This window comes from Phascolarctos cinereus, unplaced genomic scaffold (assembly GCF_003287225.1).
Source record: "Phascolarctos cinereus isolate Bilbo 61053 unplaced genomic scaffold, phaCin_HiC Scaffold_4;HRSCAF=312, whole genome shotgun sequence".
Taxonomy (NCBI): Eukaryota; Metazoa; Chordata; class Mammalia; order Diprotodontia; family Phascolarctidae; genus Phascolarctos; species Phascolarctos cinereus.
The window spans coordinates 337,455,742-337,477,741 of NW_027555847.1; the positions used below are offsets into that span (position 1 = coordinate 337,455,742).

At 38.5% G+C, this 22,000-nt stretch overlaps 1 long non-coding RNA gene across 1 annotated transcript in view; it reads left to right on the forward strand.

Moving 5' to 3' along the window:
- Nucleotides 1–19,490, forward strand: part of LOC144456919 (uncharacterized) — a 58,321-nt gene extending 38,831 nt beyond the window's left edge. Inside the window, exon 3 of the long non-coding RNA XR_013486142.1 lies at nucleotides 18,927–19,490. This is a non-coding gene — a long non-coding RNA (uncharacterized LOC144456919). The remainder of the gene's footprint in view (nucleotides 1–18,926) is intronic.
- The last annotated feature ends 2,510 nt before the right edge of the window (nucleotides 19,491–22,000 follow it).

Consider the following 22,000-nt stretch of genomic DNA (forward strand, 5'->3'; position numbering starts at 1 on the left):
CATAAAGTGCATAAAGAAGAGAAATATAATAGCTAAAGTAACAGCTAACATTTATGTAACACTTACTGTGTTCCTAAGTGCTTTACAACTATTATCTCATTTGATTCTCATAGTAATCCTGCAAAGTGGGTGCCATTATCTTCATTTTACAGATGACGAAACTGAGTCAAGCAGAAGTAATGATTTGGTCAGGGTCACACTGTGTCTGGCTTTTAAGGGTCTGAAGACAGATTTGAACTTAGATCTTCCTGACATCAGCTGGAGCTAGAGTTTGAAGGGCTCTGAATGCCTGGCAAAGGTGTTTTGCAAAATTCCAACGTATTTTTCACTGTCTCTGTGGTGAAAAAGATTGAGAAGGGGTGATCAGAGAAGTAGGAGAACTAAGCAAGCATGGTGTCATGAAAGACAAGGGAAAAGGAAGTGTTCAAAGGTTTGGGAGGTCCAGCAGCGTGAAAAGCCATGGGATGATCAAAGAAGATGAAAGGTGAGAAAAGGCCATCAGATTATGCAATTAAAACTAACTCCTGGTTACCTGCTGCAAAATTAAAAAAAATAATAATAATTTTAAAAAACCATGTGTTATCCTCATCACATTGCTTTTGCTTTCCAATGCCATGAGAGAAGTTTTTCATCCCCGCTCTTGTTATGTTGCTGTACCCTTCTGAATCTTTAATAAATGCTTTGGGGATTTCAACACTTGACATAAGAAATCTAAATAAAAGTTGACAAAGTGAGACAGGGTGGGAGCTAGGTGACAAGGCAGTGATATTTATTGCTTTAATGCTTGGACGGGCGTCAAGAATAGCCTCAAAAAAAGTTGAAAAATATGTATCAGAATCAAGACATGAAAGAGGACAAAGGCTTATCAACTCACCCAGACGTCTCAGGCCTGTATCTAGTGACCACTTTCTTCAGAAACAGAACAAAGGCTAGGGAGCAATCACTGGTGATATCACAGCAAAAAAAGGTGATGATTTTTTAACAAAGAGATTATTTGACATGGGAGTAAATTGAGTCAGCTGCCTCTGTTCATTCAGATCATTGATTGACTTGTTTTTATCAGCCTCTTAAATGCTCATGACTGCATTGTCATGACAGTAGTTCTAAGGGACAACACATAAATTTATGTGGTGGTGATGCAAAACATCACCCAGAGCAGCTAAGTGGTGAAGTGCATAGAGGGCCAGGCCTGGAATCAGAAAGACTCACCTTCTTTCAGATCCAGCCTCAGACACTTACTAGCTGTGTGACCCTGGGCAAATCACTTAACTTTGTTTGCCTCAGTTCCTGGTCTGTAAAATGATCTGGAGAAGAACATGGCAAAGCACACAATGTCTTTACTAAGAAACCCCAAAAGGGGTCAAGAAGAGTCAGACACAACTGAACAACAAAAGTCCAAGATGCAAAACAAAATAATATGTTTTTAAAATCATATATTATCTTTATCATACTGCTATAACTTCCTAGCACCACTTGAGAAGTTTTTTGTCTCCACCCTTGTTATGTTGCTATGATCCTATGAAAATGCCAGTGTGGGTGAGGCTCAGTTCCTCTAGTGGATTATTCATCCAAGGATTATTAAAAAAAACAAACCTCACACCAAGAGTACTTCAATATTTAGATGTATCTCAAGTTCATTAATATATCTTCCTTCCCATGAGCAAGCACCAGTGGTTCTTTATCACCTCTAGTACTGAATTCAAATCTTCTATTTAGCATTTACAGTTGTCCCTTCCTTATTGCTGGGCTTGGGGGGGTATGGTGGATATTTTTGGTCCTCCCTTCCTAACAGAGACGAAGTCTGAATTATTATGGTATAAAAAGATAGAATATGTTGCTATTATACAATATTATACCTATATTTTATACATTTCTGATTTTCTACACTTTTTCTGTGTCATCTGCTGGCCTTCACGTGTTGTGTATGGCTTCCACAAACCCCTCAAGTTCCCATTTAATTCCTTATGCCAACCTGTGATATATATATATCGAAACCACGATGGGGAAAGTCGAGATGTGGAGGGGTAACCGTAAAGCCCTTTGTAACCTCAGCCTTCTATCTTTGTAGTCTCTGATTTCCTTCAAGTCCCAGCTAAAATCCCACCTTCTTTCAGGAAGCCTTCATGACTCCCTTTGATTACAGTGCCTTCCCTCTGTTGATTATCTCCAATTTACCCAGGATCCACCTTGTTTATACATACAGCACAGTGGCTTTTTGCATGTTGCATTCCCCATTAGATTCTAAGCTCCTATGGGGGAATAGAGAAGACTTTTTTTTTGTATCCCTAGCACTTAGGTCAGTGCCTACCACAAATTAGGTCCTTAATAAATGTTTATCAACTGACAGATCTATTTTGCATTTTTGCTTATTTTGTAGGTCACTGGGGCCAAAAAAAACCCAAAACACCTAACCACCTGTATACTGTTTCACACTTTTAGTTGTTACCAAATAATTAATGTAAAAACATTAATTAGTTAATTAAAACAAAGCTAGTATATTAAAAACAGTAATCTTTGAACTGAATATGGAGAATGATTGATCTAAAACCTGCATTACCAGCTTTTGATGGTGAGAGGCTACTCTACTTTCACCCAAAGCCCTGGATCAGCCATTGTGGAGAAGAGATAAGTGTTAAGGAAAACTATGAGAGTAAAGGAGAGGTTAGAAAGAAATCCTGTCCAAAAGCCAGTGCTCAGGGAATGGCTACCACTGCCATTTCCACCTTGAAGGAGAAAGACAAGCAGAGGGGGATGCCAGCAGCCTCGAGGCACATTTTCTTCCTCCTAGTCTAAGGTGAGCTATAGGCTTCACCTTCCTTCTGTGATATTTCTTTCTTTTTTCCTTTTTTTTTCCAGGCAATTCTGTGACTTGTCCAGGGTCACACTGCTAGTAAGTGTCTGAGGCTGAATTTGAACTCAGAGCCTCCTGACTCCAGGGCCAGTGCTGTATCCACTGCACCACCTAGCTGCCCCGCTTCTGTGATATTTCAAAAGCCTTCTGGACAAAGGGCAAAGCATGTAGTTACAGGTTTTGGTGGGAGCTTAACCAGTTTTGAGGCCAAGATACACTTGTTTGGGATCTCTGCTCTAGATTACCCTTTCATGACATGATGCCTGAAGGATGACACACAAATTGACGGGTTAGAAAGCCTTTTGAAGTGAAAATATATCAGCACTTATTATTATCTTTTTCATTATTATTATTATCTTAACACAGATTTTTACTATATTTTATTTTTACATCATCTACATTTCCTCTCTTATTTGTTTTCCTATGCCTTTCCAGAGAAACATCCTTTCTAACAACAATTTTTTTAAATAGGAGGAATAGGAAAAAAAATTAGCAAAGTGAATCAGTACATTGAAAGAATCTGATATTCTACATAGTGATCCACGTTGTTCTATACTCAAGGCACCCTACTTCTACGAAGAAGTAGGAGAAAGTGTTCCATTGGATCACTTCCTTAAGGCCAACCTTGGTCTTCATAATTTTGCAAGATTCAGTTTTTCTGTTTTGTGGTGGTTGCACTTTTAATTAGTTCATGTAATTCTCACAGTAATAGTCCATGATAGTAATATAATACAACTTATCTTTTTCCTAATAGGTGGATTTCTACCGTGTTTTTGGTTCTTTGCTACCACAAAGAATGCTGCTGTAAATATTTTGGTGCCTATGGAGCTTTTCTTTTTACCATTAACCTCTTTGGGCATATACCTGTCTAGCAATGGATTCTCTGGGCTAAAGAGTAAGGAAGGAAAATTTATTCCAATTTTGTTTGTATAATGGTAAATTATTTTCCAGAATGGCCATCATGCCCAGCTCCACCAACAATACATTAGTGTACTTATCTTTCCACAACCCCCCTAACATTGACTATTTCCATCTTTACTTCTTCTTTGCACTTTTCTGGGTGTGAGGTAAAACCTCAGGGTTGTTTTGATTAGCTCTTTTCTTGTGAGTGATTTGGGGCATTCTCTCAAATGGTTGTTAACAGTTCGCAATTCTTTTCAGAATGTTTGCTTACATTCTTTGATCACTTCTCCCTTGGGTAATGGTTTTTGGTTTTATATATTTCTGTTAGTTATTTATATATCAAAGCCTTATCAGAGTTATTTGATATAAATTTTTCCCCTATGTACCTCTCTTCTTACCTAGATATGTTTATTTTGTTTGTCTAAAGGCTTTTCAATTTCATGTAATCAAAAATTTTGCCCTTTTATTCCTTATTTAAGAACTTATCACCTACCTATTGTTGTGAAATGCATAGGATCTACTTCTCCTCTAACTTTTTTTCATGGTATGTTCTTTAATATTCAGATCACATCTCCATGTTGAATTTATTGTGGAATGTGGTGTAAGATGTTGGTTTTAGCCTTATTTCTGCCAAACTTTTCCCATTTTCCCAGCAATTTCCTTTAAATAGGGAGTTCTTTCCTATGTAAATTATGCTTTCAGTTTATCAAACACTAGGTTATTAAGTTTATTTATTTTTTATTCTTTCTTATCTAATTTGAGCCATTGATCTTTTTAATTTTTTTAAGCAGGACTAAATAGCTTTTTGCGATTGCTGCTTTATTTTGCATCTCCCCTCTTCATTTTTACCTTAGATGCTTTTTGTCTTGATGTTTCAGATCTTTCGTTCCTTCATGTGAAATTTCTTATTATTTTGTCTGGCTCTGTATAATATCCACTTGGTAGTTTGATTGGTTTAGCACTACATTAACTTTGGTAAATTAAATTCTGTAAATTTCTGTAAATAAACTTTTGTTATATTGTTATTTTTATTTCAATACATATTATTCTGTCTCAATCTAGACATGTCTAATATCTTTAACTTGGTTATCTCACACTATTAATTCTCATAGTAAATAAGGTTAATTCTCATTTTATATGTGAGTGGTAGTAGTCTATTGGGATTTGGCTCCATTTGAGTCTAGTAGTTTTCACCACTAATGGTCCATGTTATTTGGGTAAGTTACCTTGTGTATTTGGGCCTCAGTTTTCTCATCTGTAAGGTTTGACCAGATAATCTCTCAAACCCTCTCAGCTCTAACACTCTATGGTTCAGAAGCTAGAATGCTAGACAAGAAATTAGAAGTCTTGGGTTTCACCTTTCTTCTGACTTGGTGCATGGGAACTCTAACTTTATTTTCCATATTCCTTGAAGTTCAGTGGGATAATACATTTTTAAAAATTCTTGTCACTTTTAAGAATTAGGGCAGCATGTGTCTATTTAGCTTTAATAATAAAGTAATTACTTTTTTTGTGATATTGTTTTTACCTTTTATTTGGAACCTTTAGGTTTTAAGTGGTAATTTAAAAAAATAAATTATAAATTCACATGCTTCCCCCACCATCTCCCGACACCTTTCTTGTTTTCCAATTGTTCTGTCTTCCCTCCCTTCCCCCAATTTCTTCCTTTCTTTTCGTGTTTTTTTTTTTTTTGGCTAGGCAATGGGGTTGGGTCTTGCCCAGGGTCACACAGCTAGTAAGTGTTGATGTCTGAGGCTGGATTTGAACTCCTGAATCCAGGGCTGGTGCTCTATCCACTGTGCCACCTACCTACCCCCCCCTTTCATTTTCTACATCTTTCCCCTACTCTAGTATCATGAGGAAAGAATTCCATGCAAACATGGAGGAAGGCAATGCAGAGCTGGCTTGTCTTTGGCATTATTTTATTGAGAATTGGCCTTTTGAAACAGTGACCTCCTCTTTGGAAGCTAAGATGCAAGACTGCAAATGAGAATGAAATGGATTATCTTCTCTATTTTCTGATCTCCTTCAACATGTTGACCCGCCTCCGGCATGATCTCTCCTGCCGTTGGTTGGCGCAGAATCTTCCTGCTGCCATTTATTTGATAAATGGTCCTTGAGTAACTCTGATCCCTTTTGGGGTTATTAATATTTTATACTTCTATAGAGTATTTTTACTTGCTGGTGAAGAAATGGGTTTGGTAAGGCTTATCCCCTATGGAGAGAAATAAGTCATTCTGAAATGAATTGAACACCCTCCTAAATGAAATCACTTTTTTTTTCTAGTGACTAAAGTTTCTTTTTTAAAAAAAATTCAAATGTTTGTTTTTTCCTCAATTACATGTAAAAAATTTTAATTTAAAAGCAGTTGAGTTCCAAATTCTCTTTCTCCTTCTCTTCCCTCCCCCTTCTCTGATACAGTAAGCAATTTGATATCCTAAATGAAAAGATGATGACTTATTCCAATGACTTATTAATTATGTTATGATAGTTTACTTTTCTTTTCCCTAAAAGACTATGTATGGCCCTTGTGGAATGTTTGGATTCATTATCTTTATTATTTTTATTATCATTAACAATAACAATAATTATTGAAATTTACATAATGCTTTGAGAGACTGGGACTTAAGTACTGCCTGTGACACGTACAAGTTCTATGACCCTAGTCAGATAATTCAGCCTTTCACTGAGCTAGGCCGGGGCAGCTAGGTGGTGCAGTGGATAGATGACTGGGCCTGGAGTCAGGAAGACCTGAATTCAATGGTGACCTCAGACACTGACTAGTTGTGTGACCGTGGGCAAGTCACTTAACCTTTATTTGCCTTAATCTACTGGAGAAGGAAGTGGCAAGCCCTCCAGTAACTTTACTGAGAAAAACCCGTGGACAGCAGGGTCCACAGGGTCATAAGGAGTCGAACATGCCTGAACAGCAACAAATACTACTCTGCTTCACGACATCTTTTGGGCCTGGCAAATAGCATTATCCAAATATCCAATGAGGCTGGAAATGGGGCTGGGCTGTGTAGGACTTTAAAAAAACAAACAGGAATTTTTCTTTTATCCTAGAGGCAAAAGGAAACTAGTGGAGCTGATTAAGTAGAGTGATGACATGGTTAGGTCTGTCCTTAAGGAAAATAACTGACACTATGTAGGATGGACTGAAGTGGAGGAGAGAGAGAGTAGACAGGGAGACCAATGTAGGAGGCTGTTGGAGTAATTTAGGCAAGAGATGATGAGGGACTGAGTGGAGGGGGTAGCTGGGTAAATGAACAAAAGGGGCAGGATGCAAGAGACGTAGTGAAATCAGAAATGACAAAAGTTGGCAATGGATTATGGAGTGAGAATGAGGAATCGGAGACACTGGAAGAATGGTAGCATTTTTAACAGAAATTAGAGAGTTTGGAAGAGGGGAAGGTTTAGGGGGAAAGATGATTTTGGTTTCAGACATATTGAGTTTAAGATAGGTCTGGAACATCCAGTTCAAAATATCCAGTGTCCACTTAAAAAGATGTAACTGTAGCTTGAGGAGAGAGTGGGGCTGGATTCATAGATCTACAGATCATCTGAGGGATGATAGTTAAACCTATGTGTACTGATGAGAGAGAGAGAGAGAGAGAGAGAGGGAAAGAGAGGGAAAGAGAGGGAAAGAGAGAGAGACAGAGACAGAGATAGAGACAGAGAGACGGAGAAAGAGAAGAAGAAGAAGAAGAAGAAGAAGAAGAAGAAGAAGAAGAAGAAGAAGAAGAAAAAGAAGAAGAAGAAGAAGAAGAAGAAGAAAAAGAAGAAGAAAAAGAAGAAGAAGAAGAAAAAGAAGAAGAAGAAGAAGAAGAAGAAGAAGAAGAAGGAGGAGGAGGAGGAGGAGGAGAAGGAGGAGGAGGAGGAGGAGAGCAGGAGGAGGAGGAGGAGGAGGAGGAGGAGGGATGGAGGGTGGGAGGAAGTATAGAGGGAGAAGAAGAGATGGACCAGGACAGAACTTTGAGGAACATCCAAAGTTAGGGTTGTGATATTGATGTTAAGCCACCAGCAAAAGTGACCGAGAAGGAGATGTCAGACAGATAGGAGGTTAATCAGATTGTTTCTGGAAAGGCTAGTCAGCAAAGAGGTGAAGAATTAGGACTGAGAAAAGACCATTAGTTTTGGAAATTATTATAAATTAAAAGGAAATGCACTGAGACACATTTATTTGACAGAATTTTGTACTGAGATTCCTGCTCACCTTAATTTTTATGTGGATAACAGCACCAAAGAATCATTGGTAGCCTAGACTCTGTAGCCTTTCTTTTTGTTGATGGAACTACCACATTCCCAGTTGTCTGGGTGAAAAATCTTGAAATTATTTTTCACTATTTCCTTTCCCTCACCTCTTTGTATCTCTTACTACCCAATCTGGTTCTTTGCTAAATATCCTTTGTAGGTTATTAACTCTCTGAGGACAAGGACTGTTTTGTTTTGTCTTTGTATCCCCAGCACCTAGCACAATGCCTGGCATATAGTAGGCACTTAATAAATGTTTGCTGAATTAAATGGAGATCATACTGCTTGATCCATAGACTGTACTTGATGGAATCAAAGACTGAGGAATGATCTATGAATGCTACAAATATCTTTGACTTATTTTTTTTTCCTAATGAGAACAAAGAGTAAAATAATGGAAAAGGTATGTTTGAAATCTGTATCTTCCTCGTTCAGGTTATTAGTGTGGAAAATCCAGTTTTGAAACAAAATTGTTGAAGAACTTGGATAGACACTGTTCCATAAAAGTCCAGTCCTGCTCTGCTGCCTAATTATGATAGGTACATATCTGGGTTCTCAAAAACTCTGCCAAAGGAGTGCCAACTCTGAAGATTTTTACCTGTCTGGAAAGGCTTCAAGAACAGTGCCTGAGAACCAGTAAGATAAGGCTCATTACCAGGAGATATTTAGTCTATTAAACAAACAATGCTTTGACCATGATGATTCATGCAATAAAGGAAGATACAGAATGACCCTAAATCTTGTGTAGCCCCCTTCTGCTTCTGAAGAAACGTTGGCAGAATGATGGAAAATGGGGCAGAGGGAGTTAAATCATACAGTATTTAAAGTATGTTATGTTTTTACACTTTAATGCATTTATGATACCACCATATAGGTACTTCCTCCAGTGTTATAGACTATATAACCCATCCACATTGTCTCATCCTATATGATTCTTCTCTGTGTCCTCCCTAACTCTTTCATATAGTACTTCTCTAATTTGCTGGAAGCCTTCCACTCAGTGTTTTGACATCGTGTTGCTACTATTGTAGCACTTGGGTTGTCCAATCTGTTGTTATTTATTCTAGTTGAGTGATTGGTCCACCTCCTTTTCCAATCATACATTTCCTGGAGGATAGCTTTTGTTCCACTTCTTCTACTCAAGTCATTGTCAGTAATATGCTGCAGTTTACCTATGCCTTCCACGTGTGCATCTATTGTCCTTTGTGATACCTACAATTTTGATTCTCTTATGGTCGTGATGGTGTTTCGATGGAGGACTATGGGTCTTAAAAAGACGTTTTTTTTTCCCCCCCTGGCCCTTGGTAGCTTGGAATCATCAAAATTACTGTGCAAATTTCCAAATGCACTTGAGCTGCTCTCTTCCCCTTACCCCTGGCCCCTGCTTAGCACTCCATCTTTAGTTCTTGTCCAAGATTTATTTATCTGATGGATTAAATCAACAGGTTACCTATGCATCCACCTGTGTCATGGTCTAAACAATAGCATTCTTTATTATTTTGGTGCTCTGTGTACGGATTTAATTCAATTCAATGCCACGAATGTTTATGATTGGGTTGCTTTCATCTGAATGGTTGTGGTTAGTCTAAAAAGTTTTTGCCCTCTCACATTTCTTAATACTGAACTACATTTTCCAACACTTTTTTTGCTCTCCTCTCTTATACCTAATTTTACATTTGTACCTACTGAATATGAGCACTGCCCCTCAAATAATGCATGTTGCAACCCCTCCGCATATCTTCTCAGCCTATCCTATTCTTGTTTGCATCCGTTTGTATTCATCCAACATAAAGAAACATTTCTCTAGGTCTTTTTGCCATTCCAACGATGTCAGTGAAGCACTCAGTCTGTCCATTTGTTATTATTCATGCTCATAACCTGACCAGACCACCTTAGCTTCTGATAAGCTTCCTCAGTGATAATCTTTTGTGCTACTTCTTGCATACAAATCATTATTGATAATGCTGTGCAGCCCCTTTATACTATCCTTGAATCTCTGAATTGCTTTTTGTATTGTGTATGATTGTTATTTTTTCCAAGTTTCTTTTGGGCTTTCAGTATTCTACAATTCACAGTCATATAGAGATTAAAAGAATATTGGTATAAAAAGACAGGCCTTTGTGTCAGGAATAATTGAAAATATAACAAAATTTCACAAATGTGGCTCAATTCACTCTCTGCCTTCTGTTCAATTCTGAGCTAAGCTCAGTATCTGTGACCATCCATATCTTGATAGGTAAATTCAGTAGGCTGTCTGTGTGTCTGTGTCTTATAATCTTGGAATTAGGTAGCCTTCATCTGGTTGATTCTCCCTGTGTTGCAAACCATGAAACAAACAGAAAAAAATTAGTAAAATAAAACAAAGAAATTAGAAATATAACTTTTGATACCTCAAAGATCTGTAATTTGGGTATGCCCCCCCACCAACAGAGAATGCAACTTGTAAAAAGGCCTTTGACAGCTGCCATTGACAAAATGTTCATCACTCATCTACCACATGTCTGTAAATGCTGCTAGTCTGGTCCTGGGGTAGTAGATGTGCATGGTTGTGAGATGGTCTCTTGAGCTGCCCTTGAGGATTCCCCTTGTCAGTAGCTCACACTCTTCTGACACGTGATTGAGAACTCAGGGAAGAGGTAGGGGAAGGGAATAATCAATTATATAACACCTGCTATGCACGAGCACTGGGATTAAAGGCATTTTTCAAATATTAACTCATTTGATCCTCACGACCCCCTTGGCAGGTGAGTGTTAATTTTATACTTGAGGAAACTGAGGTAAACAGGTTAAGTGACTTTCCCAGAGTTACACAGCTGGGAAGTACCTAAGACTGAATTTGAACTCAGGTTTTCCTGATTCCAGGCCCAATACTCTGTGTACTCTGCCACCAGCTACCTCCCCATCATGGTGGGGCACCAGTGTAGTACTTCACGAGTTTCTAAAAATTTTTTTTAAAAAAATTGATATTTTAAAAATAGGCACAGGTGTTTTTATTACATGGTTAACCAAGATAATCAGGGTAATTTTTTTTAGCAGTCAGGATAGACTTCTTGTTTGGACTTCCTCATGAGGAGAAGCCACTTGTGGCTGAAAGGGAAGTCCTCACATATATGATCTGCACAGTTTTTCTAGCTCACGGTAGCAGTGGAGGGCAGGTGGTCCTGCCAGTTCTCCCCATGAAACTGTCTCTAGGAAGTTGGTATAGTCCAAAATTCCCCCTTCCTCTCTCTAGAAGGCTGGGTGTGTCCAGAGCACTCTCTACTTCACTGCCATACCCTAGCAGTATTTTGGCCAACTCTCCAGCCCACCATGTGTCTCTCTCTCCTTTCCTAGGGCTATGTACTTCACAGTTTTACCTCTGGATATATTTTTTAATTAAAATTTTTTTAATATAATGAACATAAAAAATAACATTTCCATATGAAAAATAGAACAGATAAAGAGGATTATATGTGAAACCATGAATATTACATGCAATTTTTTAAAAGTATGTAATAAATTAAAAACATTTTTTCCCAAAGCCAACATGCTTGTCTATGTTTTCCTCTGAAATTCCTTCTGTCCTCTTCTAGATTCTGCACATATATATGTATGTATGTTAGAGGCAATGGGAATTAAGTGACTTGCCTAGGGTCACACAGCTAGCTAGTAAGTATCTGAGGCTGGACTTGAACTGAGGTCCTCCTGACTCCAGGGCTGGTGCTCTATCCACTTCTGCATATATTTTTTGAGAAGGGAGTAGCAGGATGCAAGCCTGAAACTGCTTAAATCTGCTACATTGTTAAATTAGTCAGGCAGCCAATAAGAGTTAAACACCTACTGTGTGCTGGGCACTGGGCTAAGTGCTCAGAATACAAAGAAAGGTAAAAGATAGGCCCTGTTCTTACAAAGCTCACAATACAATGGGGAAGACATGCAAAAAACTACGTACAAGCAAGCTATACACGGCATAAATTGGAAATAACCACCAGAAGCTCACAGAGTATGAGAGGGCATGTAAGGTGTAAGAAGACTAAAAAGGGGGGGCAGCTTGGTGGCGCAGTGTATAGAGCACTGGCCCTGGATTCAGGAGGACCTGAGTTCAAATCTGGCCTCAGACACATAACACTTACTAGCTATGTGACCCTGGGCAAATCACTTAACCCCCATTGCCCAACACGGCTCCCCCCCCCAAAAAAAGAAGAAGACTAGAAAGGAAAAGTAGTAATGGTGGTGGGTTAGGAAGGGCTTTGAACGCCAAACAGAAGATTTTATATTTAGGCCTGGAGGCTCAGGGCAGAAGCTTCTGCACTATGGACTTGAGATTGGAGGAGAAAGTAGAGACAAGTTAGGATAAAAGCATCTAATCCCCACTTTCCACTTCCACTTCAACCACCTTAATCCTGGCCCTCATCATCTTTTGCCCAGAGTGTTATAATGGCAGCTAGGTGGTAAGACCTGAGTTCAAATCCTTCTTCAGACACTATTGATGTGACCCTGGTCAAGTCACTTAAGTGCTTTTGGCCTCTGTTTCCTCGTCTGTAAAATGGGGATAATTACAGTGCCTATCTCACAGGGTTCTTGTGAAAATCAAGTGAGATAATATAGGTAAAGTGCTTGCAAAGCCCTATATTAGTGATAACTATTATAATTTTAATGGTTTCTTAACTGGTTGTTTTGTCTCTAGTCTCTACAATCAAGCCTTCATACTGCTGCTTTTGTAATTTTCATAGTATGTCTACTGATGATGTCCCTTTTCTGCTCATAAAAACCTTGCATGGCTTCCCTTTCATTTGATCAGTCAGTAAGCATTTATTAATTGCTTACTAATTGCTAGGTGCTGGGACTATGGATACAATAAATGAAATAATCTTTGTTAGCAAGAAGTTTCATTCTAATGGAGGAGACAACAAATACACACACATACATCTATGCAGTATAATTGTCAAGAAAATAGGCACAAATACAAATACATACAGAGTAGTTTGGGAAGGAGGGTACTAGCATTTGAATCAGGAAAGGCTTCATGTAGAATATAGTTCTCAAGCTTTATCTTAAAGGAAGAGAGGGACTTGAAGCAGAGATGGGGAAGTATGCATTCTAGGCATGGAACCTAGTCAGTGCTAAAGCATGGAGAAAGGAGCTGTAGGATCTAGTGTGAGGAAAAGACTGGATTAAAGAGAGAGGAATGGGGAATCATATCTGAGGATAGAAATACATGTGGATTTGGTTGTAAAGAGCTGTTTTCAGGCTAAAAAAGAAAAGTTTCTGTTTTATCCTAGAGATAATAGGGAGCCACTGGATTAGGTTAATGATCCAGATGATGTTGAATCCTTTTAAGATATTTTCTGATGATTCTTTTGAAGAATATAAATTGGTTCTTTTAAAAGAGCTAAATGTTAACCCATAGGTCACTTTGTTTGGCTAGGAGCTGACTTAGGAAAATTTTAGGACAGAAATGATCTTTTGAGCTCTGCTTCCTCAAGGTCAAAGTGAAACTTCAGTTTTTATCAACTTGGACACATAGCTCATCTGAATATTTGAGATCATCAACTATAATTCAGTCAGGTGACTGGCCAAGTTATAATGGACAAAAACCAAGGCATCACTTCAGTAGTAAATAAAATCAATACTACTGACAATATTTACCAAAATTTTCAAATGAAAGTGCTTTTTGAAAAGGTCAACATCGTAGCCAAGATCTTAGCTGCCATGCTCCATGGGAATCAACCCATGAACTAAGAGAATCTAGTGGGTCCTTCTTTTAAACACCAATAAACAGAATTTCTCCAGGAATTAAAGTTCATTGGCTTGTAGTTTGTAGACTATTTTCTTCTTTTGAAAATTGAGACAGTGTTTGCTCTTCCCCAATCTTCTTCCCATTTTCCATGATTTTCCATGATTTTCCACATACATATTAGTGACTGGCTCAGCAACAGCCAGTTCTTTTGGTACCCAAGGTTAAAGTTCTTCTGGACCAGATGACTTGAATTCATCAAGGCTAACTAAGTGCTCACTCTACTGGTTACCATTATCATTAACCCTACTTGTCCTAGAATCAGTCTGTCTCAAGAATTATGATGGAGAGAAACAGAAGAATAAAGTAAGATGCTCAGAAGCGTGCTACCCAGAGTTCATGGCCATCTTCACCAAATGATCTTCTCAACTTATATTACCCTGGGTCTTTCTCTACAAAGCCCCAGAAACCCCTTCTTCCTGGAAGCTCACCCCACCCCTGTGCCTCAAGTGTTTCCTTTGATTGGCCCATTCCTCCCAGAACCTCCATTTTAAGAAGATGCCAAGTCTAGTCATGTTCTCCTTCCTCTCCAAGCCCACTTGATTCTCTTGGTCTTGTGCCAGTTATCTTCATCCTCCCCCTTCTTTTCAACTCCCTTTTATGTATTATTGTTTTCCATTAGAATGTAAACTTATTGAGGACAGGGATTGCCTCTGTGATTATATTTGTATTCCTAGTGACAGTGCCTGGCACATAGTAAATACTTATTAAGTGCTTGTTTACTTTCTTATTGACTTGACTAGTTGATTTTGTAGGAGAGTCACAGGATCAGATCTATCGTTAAGGAAAATCTCTTAGTTTGGAAGATAGATTGGACTTTGGGGGAAAGATGAAGTCAGTTTTGGACATGTTGAGTTTGAAGTGTCTCTAAGGCTTCCATTCTGAAATGTCCAATTGATATGCAATAAAGCTCAGGGAAGAGACTGGGCTGGATATGGAGATAATGATTCATCCACATAGACATGATAGTTAAACCTATGGGAACTGATGAGGCTACCATGAGACAATGTAGAGGGAAAAGAGAAGAGGACCTAGAACAGAACCTTGGGAGCACCTGAAGTTAGGGGACATCAAATGAATGATGAGCTAACAAAGAAGACTGAAAAAGAGCAGTCAGACAAATAGGAGGAGAATCAAAAGATGGTTCTGTAAAAAAAAAAAAAACAAAACCAAAACCAAAACCAAAAACCAAACAAACCCAAGAAAGAGTAAGTACCCAGCAGAAAGAGTGTCAAATTTAGCAAATAGATTGAGAAAGAGGAGGGTGGACATAAAAGCCCAACAAATCTGGCAGTTAAGAGACTGTTAGTAACTTTGGCAAAAGCAGCTTCAATTGAGTGATTAGGTCAGAAGTTAGATCTCAAAGGATTGAGGAGTGAATAATAGAAGTGAAAAGTGTAGATGGCTTCATTTTCTAGTTTGTTTGAGAAAGGAAAGGTATCAGACAATAGCTTGAGGGGATGGAAAGAGTTAAAAAAGTGTTTTGTTTGTTTGTTTTTAAGAATGGAGGAGACGGGCATGTTTAAAGGCAGTAAGGAGAAAACCAAAGGTCAGGAGATGTTAAAGATTTTTGAAGTGAGAATGGATAATCAAGGTTATAATCTTTGAGATAAGTTAGGAGGGGTTGAAATCAAGGATACATACAGAGGGGTTAGTCTTGACAAGGAAAGGGGCTATGCCTCCTAAATAAAATAAAGTGATAGCACTATGTAATAGTTGTGTGGCATTTTGAGTTGAAGAAGTCTTTTCCTTAATATACAGTGAGGCAGGTAATGCTAGAAATATCCACTTTTTACAGATGAGAAAACTGAGGCTCAGAGAGATTGTGACTTTCTTTTACTCACACAACTAATATGATGTGAGGGAATTTAAGTGGGCAGTGGGTGCTTAATAAATGCTAATTGACTGATTCTAGTACTTACCTTTTAAAATTGGCTTGGCCCTGGATAATTCACAAGGAATGATTTTCAAATTCTTTTTAAAAAAGTCCTGTTTAAACCTTGATTTTTACAATGCTGCTGACTGCTTTTATAATTCTGTGAATTTGATTAAATCTTTTTAACTGAGTTGCTGTACCCCTGCGGGGAGATTACAACAGAGCTTGCAGTTTCTATAAATTGAAATCATTAATAAGTAAGGTAAACATACAAAAGACTTAACAAGTTTGTTGAATAAATCATTCTCATTCTCACTGCTGGCCAGAATTGCCCAATGCTTGTCAGCCCCTGCAGCTGCAGATCGACTGAGTTAACCTGCAGAATGATTTGGAAGGATGACTCATTTTGAACTAGAGAAGCATGTAGTTTCTGAAGGAGCTGAGTTACAACGTACTACCTCTACAAATGGCGACTCTGACGGGTAACTCTAGGAGTAAAATAAAAACTGGCACTTATCCATCCTTCTAAAGTTCATAAAGCTCTTTACATACATTATCTAATTTGGTCCTCACAAGAACCCGTGGAGGTAGGCTTTAATGGGTATTATTATCCCTATTTTACAGATGAGGAAATCGAGGCTCAGAGAGGTCTGTGGCTGTCCAGTTTCTAAGTATCAGAGGAGGGCTTGGAACCCGGGTCTATTTGACAGCAGATTATGTACATCCACATGGAGGGAAAAAGAACCTCAGGTGGCTGACAAATTGCTCTTTGCATCTGTAATTATCTACATGGGCTGGCATGTGTATTATGGCCATGATTCTTGGCCTGAAAAATATATGGGCTTCAGGAAGAGGTTTCACTCATGAACAATGAGCAAAAAGGCCCCTAAGAAAACCCACAGTGATAGAGGACGTTGTTGACGTGCTAATCGTGCACCAACATTCCTAGTTGGAGCTCTGGCTAGATCTTTAGCCAGCTGCTATCTGGCCTGCCAAAGCCCATCATGAAGATTTTCTCTGGGTCCTGATCAGATGCCTTGGCCACACCGTGAATAGGCAGGCTAAAATATATTTGTGTGTAGAACTGGATTTTGAATATACTTACCGTAACATATATTAGTCTGGCTGAATTCCCAACACGAGTGTTTTGCTTTAGGTAAGCAGGTATCAGGCCATTTCCCAGGGAATGGTTTTTACAGAGCCATATTCCTATGATTTGATCTTTTCTCCTCCCTAGAGATGGTTTTCTCCATGTTCCAAGGGTGTCCATACTGTCATATGACTGGTTTTTGGTACTCTGATTTACATTTCTCTATAATCTCTGACTAGCTGTTAGTCTTCTTCCATGTTTCTCTGTCTCCATCCTTTTTGCTCAACACATATTCCATCCTCTAAGATGCCCATTGCCCTCCCTAATCCATCTCAAATACCTTCTAAGATTTTACCTAACAACTACATCAGACATTCTGGTGCCCACAAACCTTCCCCAGTGATTGCTCTCACTTTTCTATGTTCTCTGGACTTCTTTGGAATATGCCTATTCATCTTCTACCATATTCTCCCTAGCCCCTCAAACAAATAAACCTTTGAACTGACATGGCTTCTAGATGATATTTCTAAATTCACTTACATCTATGAAGACTCTTTCCAGCAACTCAGAAGTCCAAATCTTTTATTTTTTTAAATTTTTTTTGGCAATTGGGGTTAAGTGACTCACCCAGGGTCACACAGCTAGTAAGTGTCTAGCGTTTGGTCTGAGGCTCCCAACTTCAGGGCCGATGCTCTATCTACTGTGCCACCTAGCTGCCCCAGAAATCCAAATCTTTATAAAGCACTTTATGATTATATGTTCACAAGGAAAGACAAACTTCATATATCAGGGTCAATGGTATCCAAGGGCAAAGAAAGTATAGAAAGAAAGTTAAGCTGAAAATGTAAAAATTATTACAAGTGAAAAATGCTTATGTGTGAACAGCTAATAATAGCAGCTGACATGTAAATGGTGATTTCAGATTTGTCAGGTGCTTTTATATGTATTATCTCATTTGATTCCCACAGCATCCATGTGAGGTGGATACCATTATTATTATGTCGTTGTTGTTGTTCAGTCATTTCAGTTATGTCTTAACTTTTGTGACCCTGTTTGGGGTTTTCTTGGCAAGGATACCAGAGCAGTCTGTCATTTTCTTCTCCAGCTCATTTTACAGATGAGGGACTGAAGCAAACAGAGTTAAGTGACTTGCCCAGGGTCACACTAGTAAGTGGCTGAGGCTGGGTTTGAGCTCATGAAGATGAGTCTTCCTGATTCCAAGCCCAGCGCTCTATCCTCTTTGCCACTCACCTGCCTTATTAGTATCATACTCATCTGACAAATGATGAAGTTAAGGTACTTGCCCGAGGTTACATAGCTAATAAATATTACAGGTGGGCTTTTCATCTAAGTTTCCCCAATCCAAGCCCAACAAGCTATCACTTTATACTATACTGATTCTGTCTTATGGTGGTTTCCAATAAAATATGAAGGAGATACTCCATTAATAGCTAGCCCATAGGGCTTTAAAATTTGAAAAAGTGCTTTGTATGTTATCTCATTACCTTGCAACAACTGTGTGAGGAAGACACTGTTTTTTTTTAAAGATATGAGACATAGTATGTGAATTGCTTTATTGACCTTGAAGTGACATAAAATGTTTATTATTATTATTACCATTATTATTATCACTATTGTCAGGAATTAGCTCTCCATACTCGAATCAGATTGGAATGATCATTGCTGGGGGAAAAACCCAACAGCAATTGCTCTGAAGTGATACAGCTACTGAATGACTGCAGGAAAGCCAGGAGTGAAGGCAGGATGTATTGATGTTGAAGGGAAGGCAAGCTTCTGAAAGCTATCTTTTTAGAAGGATGAATGTGAAATACTACTGGGGAAAAATGCTGCACAAAGCTGCAACTTGAGCATGGCTTCCTGTCTGTGTGGCTCTGGTTCTCTTACTGACATCTATTCTTAGACCTTCTTTGGTTTCAAAGGTTTCCTCTTGTCTATTTTTGGGGGGAGAATATGAATTTTGATCTGTAGAATTCCCCTCACTACTAGTTCATACATCAGAAGAATCTAGGGCTGTTGTCTTAGATGGCTATTAAGTTGGTTTTTTTTTTTAAAGTACCTACAAGTGATTTTTAGCACTAGAATCACAGATTAGGGGGTGAATGAGTGGGTTTTCACTTTGATTTTCAGTCACCAGCTTTTACATTTCTCTCTTCAGTTGCAGCCCAGATGAGAATGTGAGACTAATCTGCCTTGGGAATGAAGCAAAGAACTGAAGAATCCTCATAAAATCCCTTCCTGCTATGGCTAAAAACTAAGCAAAGATGATTTTCACTGGATTAGAATGTAATTTTTGTCTCCGTTATTCTAGTTTGGTCTGCATAAAATGTAAAAAAAAAGGCCACATGCTACCCCAAAGTGAATTTATTCAACAAGCATGTATTAAGCAAGCATCTGCTATCTGCAGAACATTAACTGAATGTAAGTTTTATATACTATTGTAAATACTATGAAAATAAGGCAGTGAGAAGTGACCAAAACTTATTCAACATCCAGTGGGTACAGAGAATAGGCAGCCAGGTAGCATAGTGGATACAGCACTTGTCTTGGAATCTGGAAGACCTGAATTCAACTCCTACTCCAAACACTATTGGTGGGCAAGCTGCTTAACCTCTCCCACCCTGATTTCCTCATCTGTAAAATATATAGTACTAGCACCTATCTCATAGGGTTGTTATGAGAAGCAAGTAAAATATATATAAAGTTGCCAACTTTAAAGCACTATGTAAGTGTTAGCTATTATCATTGTGATGCACAAGAGACAAAGTTCAGATAAAATGTGGCTGTCCTTCATGAGGTTTACAGTTTGGTAGCAAACCACAAAGACAGTTGATGCTAAGTCACAATATTATATTAGGGACAAGCAAAGGAAAATGCTAGGGAAGGTCCAAGATTCAGGGAGGCCATTGTAGAGAAGGGGGTATTTGAATACTTCTTTAAAGAATGAATAAGAATTCAGTAAGTAAAGAGTCAGAGGAGATCTCAATAACATAAGCAAAGACACAGAGATAGGGAGTACCACCAGTCCTGGCTTCATATAAGTGGACCATTCTGTAGACCTCCTCCTTACCTCTAGGGGCTCTTTGTGGCCCCACCTCCTCCAACTCTGCACCTCGAAGTTGGAGCAACTTCAGAGCCTGGAGTAAAGACCTTCAGTCCCCATGATGGCTGTAACTGCTGCCACTCTGTACAGAAGAAGCTCATGCTGCAGGATTACAGAATGTATGGAAGGAATTAATTAGAGATTAGACTAGAAAGTTGGAGTGGCAATAGATTTGGAAGGCACAAAATGGTATTGCTTTAGTATACGGCCCATGCAAAGAAAGACATGGGTATGGGAAGCATACTTTATGAAGAGTATTTTCATCATATTTCCTCCACTTTTGCCTCCACTTCTAATTCCTGTAATAAATTTTCCCCTAGTCCTGGACACATTGGTTCATTGGTAATGATGGTAATAATGATGACTTTGCCCCAACAATCTTTACTCCAGAGACCTCAAAGTGTTTTACAATATTAAGTAACCAAAGTGTCTCTGAATTCTCTCTTAAGAAAGGTTGCCCAGCCTTGTTGGCTCAATGCAGAACTTGGGAAAATTCTAACCCCAGTTGCCTCAGTCCCATGTCCACTTACTTTATTTCTCCTCTTTAAAAGGATGGCAAGGACATACTTTTTCCCCACTTAATAGTATTTTGTTTTTTCCAGTTACATATAAAGATAGTTTTCAACATTCATTTTTATAAGATTTTGAATTCCAATTTTTCCCCCTCTCCCTCTCCTCCCCTGTCCCCAAGATGTCAAGTAATATGAAATAGGCTATACATGTATAATCATATTTCCACATTAGTCATGTTGTGAAAAAAGAATCAGAGCAAAAGGGTAAAACCATGGGAAAAAAAGCAAAAAAAGAGAAAAATCATATGCTTCGATCTGCATTCAGATCTATAGTTCTTTCTCTGGATGTGGATAGCATTTTCTGTCAAGAGTCTTTTGGAATTATCTTAGATCATTGTATTGCTGAGAAGAGCTAAGTCTATCAAAGTTGGTCATCGCACAATGTTGCTGTTACTGTGTACAACATTTTCTTGGTTCTGCTCACTTCACTCAGCATCAGCCCATAGAAGTCTTTCTAGGTTCTTCTGAAATCTGTCTGCTTATCATTTCTTACAGCACAATAGTATTCCATTACATTCACATACCACAACTTGTTCAGCCATTCCCCAGCTGATGGACATCCCCTCAATTTCCAGTTATTTGTCACCACAAAAAGAGCTGCTATAAATATTTTTGTACATGTGGGTCATTTCCCCCTTTTTATGATCTCTTTGGGATACAGACCTAGTAATGATATTGCACGGTTTTATAGCCCTTTGGGCACAGTAAGGATCTACTTATGAAATGCTATTGTAATCACTGGGAGATCACTGGGAAACTGAGGCAGGGAGATATGATGGCATAGAAGTTGCTCAGCAAGTTTCTATATGGACTAAGTTTTCAACTTGACCTTTGGCCACCTTTCCTAACCACTAAATGATACTCCCTTGAATATTCTCCTGACATAGATATTCTTTTTCTTCTTTTCTTTTTAAAGAATAACATAAACAGAAGCATTTGAAGGATGGAGAAAGGGGACAGAATTTGGAGAAATAATTCCATGCTTTTTGCAAACTGATACAGTGCAAGGAAAAAAATCTAGGTCAAATATTGGGCTTCCAGCTTTAAGAGGATGTCATCTTTAAACATCTTTTGAGCGGTATTCAGTATTATCTGCTTAGCAGCAATGCTGGGCATTAACTATAGAAATGGCATGTTTGTTACAGTAAAAAAAAAAAGCTCTCACATAACTTTCCTCCGGAATATTTTTCCTTCTGGATTTTTTAGGGGATATTTCAAATGTGTCCCAATGTCAGATTTGTTAAGAAAGAGGGCATTGTATCTCCCAAGAGGCTGATAATTTGCTTCTTTTTTTTTTCCTAAGCCGAGCAAAATGCTAACTTTTAATGGGCTATCTAGGCTTTTCTGTGCACAGTAAGTCCTCCCTCAGAATTCCTATGCAAATATCCTAACCCCTGGGTTGGGAAAAGGTTAAAAAGAATTGTAAAAGTCCATAGTAGCTCTTTCTGAGATGCACTGCACCACTTGGCAGGATGAGGTGTTCATAGCAGGTGCTGGATTTGCTATAAATGGACAATTTATAAACAGAGCTGACAACTGGGAAAACAGAGCAGTGGG